General features: G+C 41.1%; 1 long non-coding RNA gene across 1 annotated transcript; it reads left to right on the top strand.

Moving 5' to 3' along the window:
* The first annotated feature begins 14908 nt into the window (after window positions 1-14908).
* On the top strand, window positions 14909-16218 carry LOC148644180 (uncharacterized). The gene is made up of 3 exons (XR_015928722.1): window positions 14909-15023; window positions 15467-15518; window positions 15880-16218. It is a non-coding gene; the product is annotated as an uncharacterized LOC148644180 (long non-coding RNA).
* Window positions 16219-16628: the final 410 nt, after the last annotated feature.

Here is a 16628-nt window from a genome sequence, read left to right as displayed (position 1 = left end):
CAGTTACCCTGGGGTGACACTGACAGAAGTTCCGTGAATTTGTCCCTCTCCCCCTCCCAACCCCCCACACAAATGATAAAACCATATGAGTTCATTAGTGCTGCATTTGTGTTGGTATTGTACTGTTGTAAAGTTAGCTTGAAGTTCAATATTCAGTTTGAAAAAGTCATTACCTTTTTCCACAAACCATTATAGTGATATCAGTCCACATGCATTGTGCATAAATTGATTTGTGAATGTTTCCACAGCCTTATAATTATAATAATTGCTTACACTTATATAGCGCTTTTCTGGACACTCCACTCAAAGAGCTTTACAGGTAATGGGGACTCCCCTCCACCACCACCAATGTGCAGCATCCACCTGGATGATGATCCACCTTCTCTTTGTAATTTTTATGTCATTTCTTTCCTACACAGGAATATTCTGATGTCAATACCTTTGCAAGGGAAACACAAAGCCTTCAAACCAGAACACAGTTTGTGAACATTTTCACAACTTTCACATAAACTAAGCAGTCAGCTTGATAGTCTTTTTGTAAACCTTAGATTTCTGACTGATGCGCAATTTTGCACCATCTGGAACACTACAGGACTGCTGTTCCACTTCACAATGCAAGAAATACTGCTCAATAGGTGTTTATGCGAACTACCTGCATATGACCATAGGAAGTTCAATAGCACAAAGAAACTCAAAGTAGTCTCTGTAAGGTTTACTTACAGCTCAGCTCTGAGCAGAAGTGCGGTGCACTATGCTGTCACTGACATGGACCCATCCTGTATTAGTGCCTTTACTGTCAGGTCACTAATTCCTCTCTCTTACCATAGACCAGTGGATCTCAAACTATGTGGTACGCGGCACCCTGCCACGTGGTACACCATATGACCATGGAACTTTGTTGTGTGCACTGAAAAATTGGGACTGGTTTTCATATTTTCTATTTCAATAAAATTAGTTTGTGTCGAATACGCAGCCTATGTACTATGATACAGCGTGTGCTAATACTTGAGTGGAAACAAGAGCTACTATGTAATTCTATACCATTGTATAGGAATATGTGCTATGGATGTAAGTGACCAATTGTATTTTAAAAAAAGGTATCTCCAGCAAATAGAGAGGAAGGAGAATGTGCGTGATTTTGGAACAATGCCAATGTTGTAAGCACAGGAAAGCATAGAAGTGCATACTATGAACGTTGGCAATCTTGTGAGCACAGGAGACTGTGATAGATAACAGAAAAATATAAAATAAACTGTTGTAGGTTAATTTGAGAAAAATACATCAAGCATCTCTGTGTTTTGCTCCAATGCGCAGAAATAAAAATGTCTTTTAACTTCTGAGACGGACTCCTGAAAAGGAAATGGGGAAATATGCAAGCTTGCAGATTGCTAAAGGAGGTAAGCCCCATACTATTTTTGAAAAACCTTGTTTACCGTTGGCAAAAGAGCTGACACGTATTATGTGTGGAGAAAAAGCTACTAAACAGCTCGACCTGCTGCCCTCATTGAAAGACACAGTCACTCATAGAATTATTGATGGCAGATGATATCAAAAGTACGCTGATAGAGCACGTTAAGATGAGCAGATGCTATTCACTTCAATTAGATGAGTCTGTAAATGTCGTTGATTTGGCCAATTAGCTCATTTACGTTAGATACGAGTTTGAGGGTATATCCCATGAGGACTGTCTGTTCTGTAAGCTGCTACCAACAGGATCTACAGGAGAGCACATATTTCAGCTTCTGAATGAATTTATTGAAGATAATGGCATCGATTGGATAAAATGCGTCGGAGTTTGTACAGACGGTGCTAGAGCAATGACAAGTCGACACAGCAGTGTAGTTGCACTAATTGGAGAGGTTGCTCCAGATATGAACTGCAGCTTCCACCATGAGGCCTTGACCATCAAGAAAATGCCTGATGATTTAAAATCTGTTAGACTCTGTTGTGAATTGTATCAAGGCTCGACCAATGAATTCATGTCTCCTTTGTTTGACTAAACAGGCTTACCCTTCTCACTGAAATGGTGCTTTTTTGTTGTTTATTTTTAATTGTTGTTGTTCCAGTTGTCATTTGTAATGCACTTTGAGAAGCCACCTTTAAAGGTGCTATATCAAATAAAATGTATTATTATAATATTTATATATACTGCTAGAGTAAAACCTGGAGTGCATCAGACTTCCATGGGATCTGGATTGGTAGAGTAAAACCCAGAGCATATCAAAATTCCATGGGATCTGGAATGGTAGAGTAAATCCCGAACAGGATCAGACTTGCATGGGATCCGGACTGGTAGAGTAAAACCCGGAGAGGTCAAGACTTCAAATGGATCCGGACTGTTAGGTTAAAACCTGGAGCGGATCACACTTACATGGAATCCGGACTGCTAGAGTTAAAACCAGAGTGGATCAGACTTTAATGGGATCAGGACTGGAAGAGTTAAACCCGGAGAGGATCAGATTTCCATGCGATCCAGATTGGAAGAGTGAAATGTGGAGTGGATCAACCTTCCATGGGATCCGCATTAATGGATTAAAACCCGGAGCGGTTCAGACTTCCATGGGATCCAGACAGCAGGAGTGAAACCCGCAGCAGATCAGTCTCCCATGGGATCCAGACTGCTAAAGTAAATACCGGATAAGCAGATCAGCCTTCCTTGGAATCAGTACTGCTGAAGTAAAACCTGGAGCGTATCACATCACTGGATTTGTAGAGTAAAATCCGGACCGGATCAGACTTCCAGGCAATCCAGACTAGTAGAGTTAAACCTGGAGCAGATCTGACTTACATGGGATTCCGGACTAGTATAGTAAAACCCGAAGTGGAAAAGACTTCCATGGGATCCAGACTGCTAGACTAAAATCCAGAGCGGATCAGACATCCATGGAATCCGGACTGGTAGAGTAAGGAGGGGATCATACTTCCATGGGATCCGGACTGCTAGAGTACATATATAAGATGGAGTTTTACTCTAGCAGTACTGATCCCATGGAAGTGTGATCTGCTCCGGGATTACACTACAAATCCGGATCCATTGGAAGTTTGATCTGCTCCTGGTTCAACTCTTCCAGTCCAGATCCCATGTAAGTCTGATCTGTTCCGGGTTTTACCTTACTAGACCAGAACCCATGGAAATATGAGCTGCTCTGGGTTTACCTCTTCCAGTCCAGATCCCACTGAAGCCTGATCCTCTCCGGGTTTTAATTTTGTTGTCTGGATCCCATGGAAATCTGATGCGCTCCGGTTTTTACTCTAGCAGTTTGGATCCCATGGGAGACTGATCCATTCCACATTTCAGTCTGAAATCCCATGTAAATTTGATATGCTCCAGGTTTTACTCTAGTAGTCCGGATCCCATGGAAGTCTAATTCGCTCTGGGTTTAACTCTACCAGTCTGGATTGCTTGGAGGTCTGATCCGGTCCGGGTTTTACTCTACCAATCCAGATCTCATGGAATTCTGATGCGCTCCGGGTTTAACTCTCTCAGTCTGGATCCCATGTTAGTCAGATCCGATCCGATTTTTACTTTAGCAGCCCGGATCCCATTGGAAATATAATCTGCTCCAGGTTTTCTTCACCGTTCCGGATAAGATGGAAGTCTGATCCTCTCCAGGTTGAACTCTTCCAGTCCAGATCCCATGTAAGTCTGGTCTGTTCCAGGTTTTAGTCTCACAGTCTGGATCCATTGGAAGTCTGATCTGTTCCAGGATCTACTCTACCAGTCCGGATCCCATGGAAGTCTCATCCGGTACGGATTTTACTCCTGTAGTCCAGATCCCATGGGGGTCCGATCCACTTCACATTTCACTGTTCCAGTCTGGATCCCATGGAAGTCTGATTTACTCCAGGTTTTACTCTTCCAGTCCAGATCCCATGGACGTCTCATGCACTCCAGTTTTTATTCTAGCAGTTCGGATCTCTTGTAAGTCTGGTATGCTCCTGGTTTTACTCTACCAGCCCTAATTGCTCGGAAGTCTCATCCGGTCCGGGTTTTACTTCTGCAGTCCAGATCCCATGGGAGTATGATCCACCCTACGTTTTACTCTACCAGTCCGGATCCCTTGGAGTCTGAATCGCTCTGGGATTTACTCTACCATTCCAGATCCTCTGGAAGTCTGATGCACTATGGGTTTCACTTTTCCAGACTTTTGGAAGTCTGATCCGGTACTGGTTTTACTCTACCAGTCTGGATCCCATGGAAGTCTGATCCACTCAGGCTTTCACTCTTCCAGTCAAGATCTTTTGGAAGTCTGATCTGGTACTGGTTTTACTCTACCAATCTGGATCCCATAGGATTCAGATCCGCTTCGGGGTTTGCTCTACCAGTCCGGATCCCACAGAAGTCTGATCTGCTCTTGGTTTTTTCTCTACCTATGCGGATCCGATGGAAGTTTGGTCCACTCCAGGTTTTACCCTAGCAGTCTGGATCTCATGGGAGTCTGATCCACTCCACATTTCACTCTTCCAGTCCGGATCCCTTGGAAGTCTGATCCACTCTGGGATTTACTCTATCACTATTAAGGTTTCCTCAGCCCGAGTTACATATCTAGTTAGCGATTTTATCTGACTCTAGCGTTTGTTCTTGTGACCCCCTGGGTTTCTGACCTACCGCTTCTGATCTCTGACCTCGCTCTAGCCTCACGACTTGGATTACATTTGTTTTCTCTCTCACTCTCCGCACAGGGTCTTTTCCATACCTTTTTCCCTCAGAGTATGTAACATTAACTTTTTATTTTTTTAAGGAGTGTAATTTATTTTTTTCATGTGATTTGTGATTATTTTGACCAAATGAAACAGAGCTACTGTCTAGGTTGCTGCTATGTTTGGTTACACAACATGTAATCAGTGAAGTGTTTTTTATGGTGTTGACTTTATACAGATGCAGCCATTCAAAATGCGCGGTACAAACCCATACCTCATGCAACTACCCACAAACCACTGCAGTGTACCGAGGTGCATGATTGGCTGGCCAAAATGACCGACAGGGGCACTCGTGGTGCGTTGGTCGTTAGTGAAAAGATTTAATCATTTAATCTCTCTACTGTGCAAGTATTGAATATTTATATAGAATTTTACAACTAAAGGGAAATTTTAGTAGCTGAGCATAAACAGAAGAGGAGCATAATGTGTCTGATCATCATAAATGATATTAATTTAGGAACATAAACATATTATGTAATCTGTATATGGCTGGTATTGGTTGTTTAAAGGAAAAATACACACCAGTATTCCACTTTCTTCCTAAACATTTTAAGCATCAAAGTCATCAAAGGTTATTTTGGAAACATTTTTATGTGCTCCTTCTGACCATATTAAGTTTATATACTTTGTGAAAAGTAATAATGTTTTAACCTTTACTGTTAATACGCTCGTTATCGGAGTAAACAAAAGCATACTTTTAGAATTTGATTAATAGGGAATATAATATGGAATCGCGTATCTAAAGAAATTAATAATTATATAATTAGATTCATATACTGTATCTCAAACAGTAGTATAAGACTTTCTATGGATATGTGTACTTCAGTTTCAGTGTGTCTGTGGCGTGATGGCTTAAGTGACTGATTTATAAGCCTCAGGTCCGGTGTTCTAACCCAGCTATTGTCATGAGCTTTCATTTTACAAATAAACATTTCTTTGAAAAACTAAAATAGCAAATGTTATGGACACTACTGTATATTGACATTTTTTATACTGTTAAATATCACCACTGTTCGAAGCTAAGTCATTTATTAATAACGAATAATTTGAAGCTGCTACTACTGTCGTTTTTACTGATAATAAATATTATCGACACTATATTGAACTTGTTGGTCTTTCAAAATATCACAAAACATTCAAAGTTAAGTGATTACCATTTTCCATGAATACTTGCGCTCGTTATTACAGTAACAGAAACTCATACTTTTCATACTCCGCGATGCAGAGGGCCGGCAACCTTTTAACTGTGACTATATCCACGATATAGCACAGGCCTCGAGTGTCTTATTGCTTTTATAAAATGGTCCCCAAATATGCGAGTGCTGTATAGAATGAAGTTTAATTTAAAAAAATTATTAAACACGAAAATTAAGATGTTTACGTTCCTTCACCTGAGAATACAGTCCCTCGTTGCTACACAATGCAGAAACACAGTCACAAGTACCATTAGCTAGCAAAGAGGACATTAGCTAGCCAATATGATAAATACAGGGAATAAAATCAATTGAGAAAAAAAGAGCTGCTGATCTGTTCTACATGCATTTTTAACGTTTAATTAAGAAGAAAAAAACTTAAAGCGTACACAAAGATTCTAAGCTGATCACGAGGAAGAAAGATCACCCATTTTTCACACATTAAAAGTGGTTATTAACTATCGAAACCTGTTTTTATAGCTTTTAAAATCATGTAATGTCTAAGTTAAGCAGGAACACAGCATTATATCTCATTTTTTATTTCTTTTTTAAACTCTAAAAAAATAATTTGCCGAACCTAAAACTGTTTATAATATAAGGACTATCTAAAGAAATAAATAACGATATAATTATATTCATATACTGTCTGGCAGAATAAACTGAAGAGTTAGTTAATGCAACACGGAAGATAGTATTAATAATGTAGTGTTTGCAGGCTCACACCCTACCAACTGAGGAATTTAACTCAGGCCCCCAACGTCACTTAATAGGGAAAGCCAGTTGAGCTACAGTGAGACCTGCCCTCACCGCTAACAGACCAGGTTTCACCTATCCATATGAAAGGCAGTGACGCCACTGCGCTGGCAAGCCCTCAGTCACCTGACCAGTGAATGCACTGCATCAGAGAGAGTCAGTATAGCTTCTGGGAAATACATTTTTCCAGCATCAAAGTTTAACTCGTTCAGAGCGCCCGACAAACTCCAAGCGTTTCATTTTGAACTGATACCCTCACACCTGAAGAAGGCTTCACAGCCGAAACGTTGCATTTTGTCTCTTCTCTTTTCAGCATGGAATAAACCTATTACTTGTTCCTTTGCAGACTACGCAGGCTGACGCAGCCACCCACCATGAAGTAGTGGGTACAGTGATAATAGAAGTGGATAATGTCCTCCCTATTAAACAATGTGCTTATCGTGCAAAACTAAAAACGAAACTGCTAAAATAAAAATTAGGCACAAGAAGAGTTTTATTGGACATTGTTTTGAGGGTCTGGCGGAATTTCTCTGTTAACTGAAGAGTTATAGATGAGACACGTATCACCTCTTTTTACACTTGTAAAAAAGAACATTCCACTCAGTGGGCGATGCATTGTTATCTCAATCACCTGCTAATTCGTTTTACACCACGGGAAGGCAGGAGAATGTGATTGTACTGTAGCTGTACGGAATGTGTGTTGTGTTTACAAAATTAAAGTGTTTGAAATGTATAAAAGTTTAAAAAAAACTTACAGCTTACACAAAGATTCTTAGATGATCACGAGAAAGTGTATTGCATATCTAATGGTCTAACCCCATTACACCCATTTTGATTAAAATTGCAAACGTGTTTAATTAAATGCCTTTATTGATTCACAATCTGACAATGTAATGTAAATTGTTATCTTTGTCTACTAAGTCCCTTAATTAACTTTAAGCATAGCTTTCTCACCATTTAGATTTATTTTTCATACCATTGTTAAACAAAGCAGGAGCGTATTGTACTTCCTCATGGGATCAAAGGTGGAAAGATTAGATTGTGAGGCTAGCTGGTGTCTGTGTGGTTCGGGCTGGGTGGCTGTGCCGAAAAAATAAATTAAAAACATTAAATAGAACCGGTTTAACAGCTCTTAAGCATACTGTAGTTTTTGTTAACACAACTTTGTCAGTGAAAAGACCGAGGGCACTTTTCCTCCCTCCTACATTCTCAGAGTACAATAGGCGAACCTTCGAATGAAAGACGGTCCCCCTTCCCCCCATGGACAGGTAGACAAATGTTTTCACTGCCTATTATTAGAGGCTGAGGTCCCTGCTATATTATATTCCTTTTATTTATATACCTTGTTAATCAAATTCTAAAAGTATGCTTTTTATGCTGATAACGAGTAAATTCACAGAAAAGGTTAAAACATTATCACTTTTCACAAAGTATATATACTTAATATGGTCAGAAGGATCACACAAAAAGGTTTCTAAAACAACCACATGTAAGACTTTGATGCTTAAAATGTTTAGGGAGAAAGTGGAATACTGTTGTGTATTTTTTCTTTAAAATACCAATACCAGCCATATACAGTTTGTAATGTAGGGATTTCTATATTTATGTCTTTATTTAGTGGTTAAATTAGTGTCAAAGGCTAAACTTTTAGCTTCAGTAATGCGTACACAAGAACAATAGAAGATTTTTTTTTAAAGAAACACGTCAAAATGTTTCCAAAACATTCACTTGTGATACTTTAGCTGCTTAGTTACACGATTCCATATTAATATAGCTATCAAGTGAATTTAACTCACTACAACATTTATCTTTTTATATTAACAGCAAATTGTGTTCTTACTACTGTACTGTATGTATTCTTGGAAAATAATAAAATGTGATAACTTTTTTATGAAGTACAGAATATAAGCTTAATGTACTGCATACGGCTGACATTACAGGTTGTGCGAGCTGGCTTACCAGCACGGTGACGTCACTGCCCTTCCCTGTGGATAGTAGAGTCCACAGCCACTGGGTTGAGAGAAGATCTCCCTTTAGCTCAGCTTGGTGGTTCCCTGTGGAGTGATGCTGGAGGCCTGGGTTTGAGTCCCAAGTGGTGAGGGGCCAGCCTGAGGTGGTGGAGGTGTATACCCATGTGAACCTGAGAGTGCTCATTAATAATGTTACAACAAGTACATTAAATCCAGAACCCGTGCAAATTAAGAAGTTAAAGACTTTGATACATAAAATATTTATGCATAATTAAAATATTTATGACGAAGGTGGAAGGTTGTGTACTTTTGTCCAAAAACAATCTTGCTTTTATAAAATATACCAACTTTTTAATGTTTAATGATAAACATGCTGTAATACACAGTTTAAAATTAAAATTCTAAAGAGTATACAACTTAAATTCTTAATTAAAGATTGTCCCTCAGCAGTGATCGGGATTCGAAACCAGGTGTTTTCTGGTGACAGCTCAAACGCTGTACATGAGAGGTTAAGCTTTATTAGCTCCACCTGGCGGTGCTTCCGGATACTATTATCATAGCTGTGGTATGATGTGATATGACACGTTATGACGTGTTGTGATGCAACATGCCCACTGCGTTTTACCACAGCGTACCTCACTCATTTTGAATGGCTGCATCTGTATATGTGATATACAGTATGGATACATACACTTTGAACATTTGGAGTTATGTAAAGGACACTTTAAAGATCTCGAATAATTTGAAGTTTGACTTCAAAGTCACTTTTCACCATTTATGGGTTAAGCTGAAGTGATAAAAAGATGGTTTAATCACTAAGAAACTGCAACTAATTGAATAATTGGAGCATATTGCTATTTAATGAGTGTTCTTGTAAGTAATTTGGAAATTAATTTGGCTTTGGGATGGAGAGATCAATAGGTTAGCTGGCTAATACTTGTTTGATCATAGGAAGCAGGTGTGTGTTGTATTAGAAGCAGTGGGGATTTGGTGTTTGCACTTTGAGGAGATGTTAGGATTGGCTCTTGGTGAATTAGCTATTCCCCTGAGGTCATCGTGAGGCTTATATCAAGGCAGCCTGGAAAGCTGGTCTCTGTTTGTTTCTGTCTATAGCAAGAGAAAGAGCTCTTGAGGCTTTGTGGTGTTGGGCTGGTGGTTGTTAGTTTTTGGTGTTACTGTGCAAGGTGAGTGGTTTTGCTATGTATTTTTTTTAATCAAGAGAAGTTTGGAAGGGTTTACATAGTTTCTTTTTAAATAACTTTAAGAAATTTAAGATTGTGAAAGCATAGGGTGAAGTTAAGGTTATTGTGAAATTCCTATCTGCTTTTGGTTAAGACAATTTTAAATTTTCTAACATCTATAGAAATGAGTCTCTTTCTCTACTTGTAGGATTCTGAAGAGTTGTGAAACAGATGATCACAGCTGTGACAGCTGGGTTCTGATTTTAGTGTATGAAACTCTTGTACTAAATACTGAATTTTTTTTCTCTAGGTCTCAAACCAGCAACAAGAAAGAGGATTTATATCCTGACTGAGCAGTTTCACTAGGATAACAAGGAAGAACCTACTCCCTCTCCTACTCTGTCCAACATGCTGGTGCTTCTGTCTCTGCTGGACTGTAGAAAGCTGCATGTGTTCTTGGGCTTCCCTCAGTGAACAAGGTGAGCTGAAGGTAAGTAGAGGGGAGATACAGGTCAGGGTTAGTGTGAGGCTTTGAAGGCTGGGATCAGTCTATACAGCACTTGTGCTGGTCCCCTCTCTGTGGGAGTGGGGTGGTCATCACTGTTTTGCTTCCCTTGTCTCCTTCAGGTGCTGTTCTGAGAAGATCGTGACAATGAGCACAGTCACTGGAGAGAGGATGCTGGTGGAGTTGCCAGTTGAGATCTTGTCAGAACAGTTTGTGGAAACCTTGGGCTTCTGTGCACAGAGCTGCTTCTTTTTATAAGACTGGTCAGCAGTGGTGTTGATTGTTGTGAGTTAAACTACAGTGCAATGAACAGAGCTCCCAGTCCCTGGCCATCTGAAAGCACAGTGTGGAGTGACAGGCTTGGAGAATTGTTCAGAGGAAACTCACTGGGTGGCTAAAAGGATACCCACTGTGTGACCTGTTGATGCCCACCTGTAAGTATTGAAGTCTTGTGGTTTCAACAGCTGAAAGTGAAGAGGTGCTGCAAGCAGTTCTTTAAAGTTCCTGGATGCACATGGTTCTTGGAACAATTGCAAAGGTAGTGTCTAGAAGGACACTGTCCCTGGAGAAGAGGTGAATTTCACTCCTGTATCATGTTTTTCACTTGGTAGGTTAATTTTCCATATACGTGGCTTTTAATAACCAGTTCATGAGTATTGAGTGCTTTTTTTACCCATTAGAATAGGCCCAGTGTTAGATTTTGGAAGCTTTTGGTGATTTCCTATCATGTTTGAGTGTTAAATATGAGGTGTAGGCCTTTTTGTGTGTTTTTTTTTTCTCCTGACTTTCTTCTGGGTGCTGCACTTCTACACTGACATGCACTTGACTGGCTGTCATTCTTGCTCTCAAAAAGTGAATTACTGCTTTGTAACTGATTTATTTCATGGGTGCACACATGTAAGTAAATCACTTTGGATACACTGCAGTACAACAGTGAATTGGCACACTGCAGACTCCTTGCTGGTTAAGGCTCTGTGGAGACAGCATGACAGCCAGGTTCTCTTTATGGGTGTTGGCACAGAAACTGCTTCTCACAGGAGGAACTGCAATGGATCCCTCCCCTGTGGCAACAAGCATGGAGTGGGGGTTTTCTCTTTGCTCTCTGCAGGGTTTTTTCCTGTTGGTTTGTCCTGGATAGGTGCTGCACTGTGAACATTTGTGCAGTTTATTACAAAACTGGAGCTGGAAGTAAATAATTTTTTACTGTTTCTAAGTGCAGAGGCTCAAATCTAAATCTTTCTCCACTTCAGGTTCTCTGCTGTTGGAAGGGTTGACCAGGCCTTTGCTCCCGGAGGGATGACCTTTATTTGCCAGGAATAACATGCAGATGTGGCACACTGTAGACTGGGTGCTTTCTCTTCTGTGAAGATCTGCTTGAGGAGTTAAGTGTTTCTAATCCAATACAACAGCCAGGGCACCCAGTCAGTTGCTGAGTGAGTTCTCTACCAACCAGGAAAAGGGACCACGGGAGATCATGTGTGGGGCAGCTCTGGGCTTGACATCACTTAAGCATCTTTTAAAGGTAGGAACAGCTTCCTGTTCTGACTGATGGTCTTTACAGCAGCTTTGTGATGACTGTTTCCAGGAGCACCTGAGCCACCTGGCTTGTTGAGCCAAAGCTGACTGTTCCAGGTAGGAGGGGACCCTGATTTTAAAGCCTTCATTTAGCCTGCAGCTGCTGGAGGTCTTTGTAGGTTTTCTAGCCTTAATGGCAGTATTCCTTTAGCAGAAGCACAGGTTAATCAGGAAATGAGTGCCAAATATTGGAAGTGTTGTGCAAGCACTGTGAAAAAATTGGCTAAATTGTATTATGGTACCACTGGAAAAGAATCAGCAGTATGTAAGATTTATTTCATGGGTGCACACATGTAACTAAATCTTACATTGACTGAAATTTAGAAGTGAATTAAGTAAATTGTAAAACGGGAGAAACTATGCTCCTGTCTAGTGTAAGGCAGACTTCCTGATTTAACCCAGTGAGACAGTATTTTTCTAATTTCCTGCACTAAAAGCAATGCTGACTGGAATTGGTTGTGTACTGTGCCTTGTGAGAAGGGAGAGAGCAGTATGAAAACGTACTTTTTCTGGAGGACTCCCTTGTTCTGGATGTGTAATTGTGCTTTGTTTAGTACTGCAGTTTGTCCTTGGCTCCTGTGTATTGACTTGTGACTGTATAGGATACTATGGTAGTAAACCATTTCCATTTGGTTCAATTTTTAGAACACATTTGAAGGAGCTGAGTAGTGAATGAAGCTTAGTTTTACCAAAAGTTTGTATATGAACAAGCTGTAATCTCTCTGAAGGTAGAAAACATGTGGCTGGAAGGCTTAAATCTATATACAGTGGCCCAGCAATAGGGTTTTAGTGCTATCTGTGCTTTTGTATTTCAATTGTTTAAAATGTTGAAGCTCTAAAACCTTTCCCCTCATGGCGTTCCAGTCAAGGCTGCAGGTGTTAAGTAATGAAGATGGTTGGTGTTTTTGGTCTTGTACTGCTATGGAACCCAAATTTGGGGGGGGACTTGAAATGTTCTTTATGTAAAACTGACTGTAAACTTACTGCAGCCTTAGGTGTTTTGACTTTTTTTTTTTTAAAGTGAATGTCCACCACTTTTTGATGGGATATACAACTTTACAAAATTCTAAGGTCAATTTGCTGTACTGTAAACTTGTTACTACTTTTTTTGTAGAAGTACTGGTAGTTTTTAGGTGTACATTAGTTGAGCTTGTATGTACCCTAGGTCCACATGGAATACTGTAAATGGAATTAAGAAACATATTTCCTTGGTTTTAGGAATGTGGAGAATGTTAAATTCTGTAAATTGACCTAAAGATCTGAGTATTTGTGGGGAGGGGGAAGCAAAGTTGAAGAATTCTAATTGTCTTGCCTTAGGAAGCTTCCAAGCTGCTGTCAAGAAGAGAAGCAAGAGCATCTATGTCCTTGGTGAGCAGGGCAAGGACTTGGGTTATTGTTTCTGTTTGGGCCAGTAAGAGGCCAGTGTTTAAGGTTAGGATCAGTGATCAGTCAGTATTGGGGGTGGAGTTGAGTTGAACTGTACGTTTTGAGATGGATGCACTGAATTTGAATCTGAACTTAAATCCTTTTTGTTTTGCACTGCATGTGAATTCCAGCAAGCTGGTGACATGTCATAATGGAATATTGCAACAGGATCCGGAGGTTCCCTGGAAATCTGCTGTGTCAATGGAACTATAAGGAAGCGGAAGGCTGTGCCTATTTTTCAGCTATTGCCTGAATCACTGACCTTGGCTGCTCTGTGATGGACAGTTTGGAGGAGTGTCTATCCACTGCAGGAGTCCATGATGCCATTCTGCATGATGGCCCAGCTCTAAGTAAAGGAGGCTAGTTCTGTCCTGAGAAAGGCGAGGTGATCCACCTGCTCAAAGTTCTCATCAGCCACAACTGTCAAACCTCTGCGTGAGGTGGGAATACTGGTGGTCGATAATCCAATCATCTCACTGCCTGAAGTTCTTGGACCATACCCTGCATCTTTAATGCTGATCTGCTTATTGCTCTTAACCCAATCAGTGCAACTTTTTGGCCAAGGTAAAGGTGAGTTTGAAGGTAAGTAGAGGGGAGGTACAGCTCAAACTCTTTTCATGAGGCTGGTCAGTAGTGGTGATGATTGTGTTTGTAAATGAGACTAGTGCAATGATCGGTGCTTCCCAGTCCCTGGCCATCTGAAAGCACAGTGTGGAGTGACAGGCGTGGAGAATCCTGTTCAGAGGAAGCTCACTGGCTGGCTAAAAGGATACCAGCTGTGTGACCTGTTGATGTCCATTTGTGAGAATTGAAGTCTTCCACTTTGAAGAGTGGAAAGTGAAGAGATGCTGCAAGCTGTGTTTCTTGAAATTCCTTGATACCCGTGGATCTTGGAGCAGGTACAAAGGTAGTGTCTTTTGACATGGTCCCTGGACCAGAGGTGGGTTTCACTCTTTTCCCATCACGAAAAGGTGCTTTTGGAGAAGGCTGTGTTAAGCTCTTGGACATCTTCAGATGGATAAGGTCATGCTTTTATGTGCTAAATGTTTTTTTTTTTCTTTTTGGCATCTTCTGGGTTTTGTTCCCTGCTTGGGTGAAGCACTCCCACACTGACGTGCACTTGACTGGCTGTCATTCTGGCTCAAAGACTGAATTAGTTTTGTATCTGATTTATTTCATGGGTGCACACATGTAAATAAATCACTTTGGATACACTGCAGTACAACAGTGACTTGGCGCACCAGTAGCCTCTTCCACTGCAGACTCCTTGCTGGTTATGTCTTTGAGGAGACAGCATGTCAGCCAGGTTCTCTTGATGGGTGTTGGAGAGGAACTGATTTCTTCACAGAGGAGGAACTGCAAGGGATCCCACCCGCTGTGGCATGAGCCCTGGACTAGGGGTTTTCTCTTTGCTCTCTGCAGGGTGTTTTACAGTTGGTCTGTGTTGGACAGATGCTGCACTGTGTCCATCTTGGAAGCAGAAATGCTGGCTTGTCTGTTTCTAACAAGTGCAGAGGACTTGGTCTAAATTTCTCTCCTTTTCAGGCTCTCTGCTGCCAGAAGGGTTGACCAGACCTTTGCTTCAGAGGAAGGATCTTTGATCACCAGGAGTGGAGAACAGATTGTGCTGGTCTCCGGGACCTTTCCATGAAGATCTGTTGGAGGAGTGGGGTGCTTGTTCCAAGACAAAGTCAACAGTAACATCAAAGGATCTAGTCAGGTGAGTGGGTCAGGTGAGTCCCTTTCCATCCAGGAAGAGAGATGGGGCATTTTGAGCATAATGAGCACACTGGGTACATGGGGTTTTAATCGGGTACATTTGGGTACTATGGGTATATGTTGGTTTATTTGGGTACATTCAGGTACATTAGTGAAGACTGCATATCATGTTAAATGGGGTACATTGAGTATATTGGGCAGGCAGCTTTTGGCGTGTGCATGGGAGTTGCAGCATACAGTGCAGTACATCTTAAAAACTCCATATATTACTCTTGACTTTTATCATTTTTTATACTTAAAATGGACTTGAAAGACCCTGTTGTCAGAGGGCAACAATGTAGGACAATCTGAAAGTCATGCATTATCTTTAGTTCATTTCACGGAGAATTTAATATTTGAGAATCTTTGATTTTGTAATTTCAACAGTTCTATTTCTTCTCTCAGTGTCCACGCTTTATAAGGCATTGGAAGAGAAGCAAGTGGATCTATGTCCTGGGTAAGCAGGCAAGAACATTCTGGGTTATTTTGTTTGGGTTTGTTGGGGTTGAGGGAAGGGATAAGTTGGTTAGCTGGCTGTTTTGAGAAGGATGAACCTGTAATTTGTAACTTGTATACTTATGAAATAATGTTCTAAACAAGATAATAGAACTAAAGTTCTCCCCTGTGGTAGGAGCCCTGCACCGTGGGTTTTTGCTTTTGGACCCCTGAGGGTGGTTTTCTGTTGGTTTGTCCTGAAAAGGTGTAGCACTGAACATTATGGTGGTTTTGGTCAAAACTGGTGTTGGGAGTGGGAATGTTGGCTGGACCATTTCTGACTAGTGCAGAGGACTCAGTCCAGTTTCTTATTTTTTCTTGAGGTTCTCTGCTGTCTGGGGGATGACCAGGCCTTTGCTGCCAAGGGAGGACGTTCACCAGGACTGGAGCCCAGATGCAGCAGACTGGGTAGTGGGTTCTGTCTGCCAAGATCTGCTTGGGGAATCATGTGCCTGTTCCAATTCCAGAAGCCAATGGACTCATCAGAGGAGCATCAAAGCTGCTTTAGAAGTTCCTAACAACAAAGGCAGAGAAAGGGAGGGAGGTCTTTGGTGGGTTAATTGTGGGCAGGAAAGAGGTTCAGGTGCTATTCATGGTACAACAAGAGCTGCATGAAGCTCTAAGTGAATCTCTGCACACCTGCCTTGTAATGGCTGTTAGGACCATGGCTTGTAACTTCCGCACCTGAGCCACCTGGCAGGGAGGAGACAAAGTGACTTCTAGGGCTGCAATGGAGAAAGAGTTGGCAGTTGGTAACTTTGTAGCTGTTTTGCACATTCTAGGCCTTTTGAAAAGCAGAGTTTGAGAGACTCAAAGGTCATGCAATGATTTATTTGCATGGGTGCACACATGTATATAAATTTTGCATTGGCTGTAGAGTAAAACTGAATTGAGCACATAAGTTAGAAATGAATAAAAGGAAAACTAATGCCATCCACTCACTTGGAAAAGAGGGATTGGTTTAGCTGAGTGCCGCTCTTTTTTGGTACCTGCACAGAAAGCTCTTTGTCATGGGAGGGGATTTCCTACAGAATGAGGTAGGAGAAAGATGGGGGTTGTTTGATCTGTTTTG

This window comes from Lepisosteus platostomus, chromosome 20 (genome assembly GCF_059453375.1).
Source record: "Lepisosteus platostomus isolate fLepPlt1 chromosome 20, fLepPlt1.hap1, whole genome shotgun sequence".
Classification (NCBI taxonomy): Eukaryota; Metazoa; Chordata; class Actinopteri; order Semionotiformes; family Lepisosteidae; genus Lepisosteus; species Lepisosteus platostomus.
The sequence above is the reverse complement of the archived record's forward strand: the minus strand, read 5'-3'. Positions and strand labels throughout refer to the sequence as shown.